Genomic DNA, 2,344 nt, shown 5'->3' with positions numbered 1-2,344 from the left:
AGCTGCAGACAGGAGCACAGCAGTAGACAGGGAGCACAGCTGCAGGCAGGGAGCACAGCTGCAGGCAGAGAGCACAGCAGGAAGCACAGCTGCAGACAGGGAGCACAGCAGCAGGCAGGGAGCACAGCTGCAGGCAGGGAGCACAGCAGCAGGCAGGGAGCACAGCAGCAGGCAGGGAGCACAGCGGAAGGCAGGGAGCACAGCTGCAGGCAGGGAGCACAGCGGAAGGCAGGGAGCACAGCGGCAGGCAGGGAGCACAGCGACAGGCAGGGAGCAGGAACATAAAGTAAATAGCTAACTGGGACTAGCATAGGTTAAAAATGGCCCCTGGCGTGACTCATTCATTAAGTGCTGGTGTGGGCACAGCAGTGACTTTGAGCATGTAGGAAGTGAATGTGGCTGCTGGCCTTCTTGACCTGGCTCAGTATAGCTAGACCTCCATGGGAAGCAGCCTCGTGGGGTTTGTTTGTTTGTTTGTTTGTTTGTTTGAAGCAGGGTCCCACATCTTAGCCAGGACGACTCCAAAGGCATGGCAGTTTTTCTGCCTCGGCTTTTCTGAGTGCCGGGGTTATGTGAACCCTGGACAGAAGTTCATCCACTTGTCTTAGAAAGCCGTGAGACCCAAACTGGAACAGGACGGATTGAAGGCGGGGGTCTCAAACTCTATTTCGTGGCAGATTTTAACTGAAAAAGCTGACGAAAAGAGACTTCGGAGCACCTCTCCCCACCCCCACCATCTCGATTACTCACGTGTCCAGGGCTCATCTTGGATGCCTGTTTCCCAGTCATAGACATCTAAAGCTGACTTACCGTTTCCATAGAAACCTTGTAAGTGTTCCCTCAATAGTGAGGGTTTCTTAAGCTTCTAGAGTGTGCCAAGCTAGATGAGTATCCACAGGTGAATGGAACAAGTAAAACTTGGTGTTTCCAAACACCTTCCTCCACCCCACCCCCAGCTCTCAACCCCTCCCCCACCTCTTAACCCCTCCCACACCTCTCATCCCCTCCTCTCCCCACCACCTCTCGCCTCCCTCCTCATCCCACACCTCTCACCACCCCCCCATGATCACAGTAGGCAGTTCATCATAGTAAAGTGGCCTCCATAGGGTCCCAGGAAATTTGAAGTCAAGGTTTGACTTTGGAGACGCATTCAGATCCCAGATCCTGGGTCTCCTCTTGCTTAGCCACCACATAAAAGTGACTTTGAATGATAGTCAAAGATTGAATTTGTTAGGGAGTTATACTGGTCTATTTTTAGAAAGCGTTTTAAAAAGGAAAGGGTTAAGCCGGGCGGTGGTGGTGCACGCCTTTAATCTCAGCACTTGGGAGGCAGAGGCAGGCTGATTTCCGAGTTCAAGGCCAGCCTGGTCTACAGAGTGAGTTCCAGTACAGCCAGGGCTATACAGAGAAACCCTGTCTCGAAAAACAAACAAACAAACAAAAAAGGTTAAAAAAGAAGGCTCTGGATGGCAGAAGTTGAAGCAATAAGCAAAGTGAGGAGTGTGTGCCCAGATGAGCCCAGGGCCCAAAGCTTCCCATGACCACAGTCAGGATGCACAGAGGGTGATGTGCAGGCTGGTGACCATAGTCAGGATGCACAGAGGGTGATGTGCAGGCCATGACCACAGTCAGGATGCACAGAGGGTGATGTGCAGGCTGGTGAAGCCAGTGATTGACAGGCTCTGTCCAGCAGGGTAGCTTCAGGAGGCGCCACACAGGGCTTCCTCTGAAACCAACTTTCCCCAGGTTAGGAGACAGGGAAAATATTGGCGACACCACTTGGGTTTGAGAAAGAAGCTCTGAGTCCTTGAACTTCCCTACCAAAGCATTAGCATATTGTGTGCCCTAAGCAGACTCTCTCTCCTTAAATCATCACACACACAGCCCCATAGGGAACTTTAAAAGCGCAACCTCTTGATTTGAGCTGCATGGTTTCCTAAACCACAGTTGAAGGTTATTGATCCTTTTGGGGGACACCTTGTAAAAATTGTCCAATTTACTTGTCACATTTATCTCCACCAGCTGCTTTGGCAGGAATGACTCCATAGGGGTCAGGGCTTTTTTTTTTATCTATTATTTTTCCTGTTTCCATGCGTCTGGCCTTGTACTGACTATAAGCTTAAAACGCAGGAAAACCCATGGCAGACAGATGCAGTAACAGGCTAGCCCTGGAGTAGAGTTCAGCTGCAGAGCTGTGCCAAGATCTGTGTCAGCCCCCACATTTGATTCCAGGCTTTAGAGAAGCTCTGCTCCAGTTAGGATCCAGTTTAGATCCTGTGTGACCACTTCCCATAGCCTACGGGTAGAAGAAGGAGGAGGAGGAGGAGGAGGAGGAGGAGGAGGA

Source organism: Mastomys coucha, unplaced genomic scaffold (assembly GCF_008632895.1).
Source record: "Mastomys coucha isolate ucsf_1 unplaced genomic scaffold, UCSF_Mcou_1 pScaffold3, whole genome shotgun sequence".
NCBI lineage: Eukaryota > Metazoa > Chordata > Mammalia > Rodentia > Muridae > Mastomys > Mastomys coucha.
The sequence above is the reverse complement of the archived record's forward strand: the minus strand, read 5'-3'. Positions refer to the sequence as shown.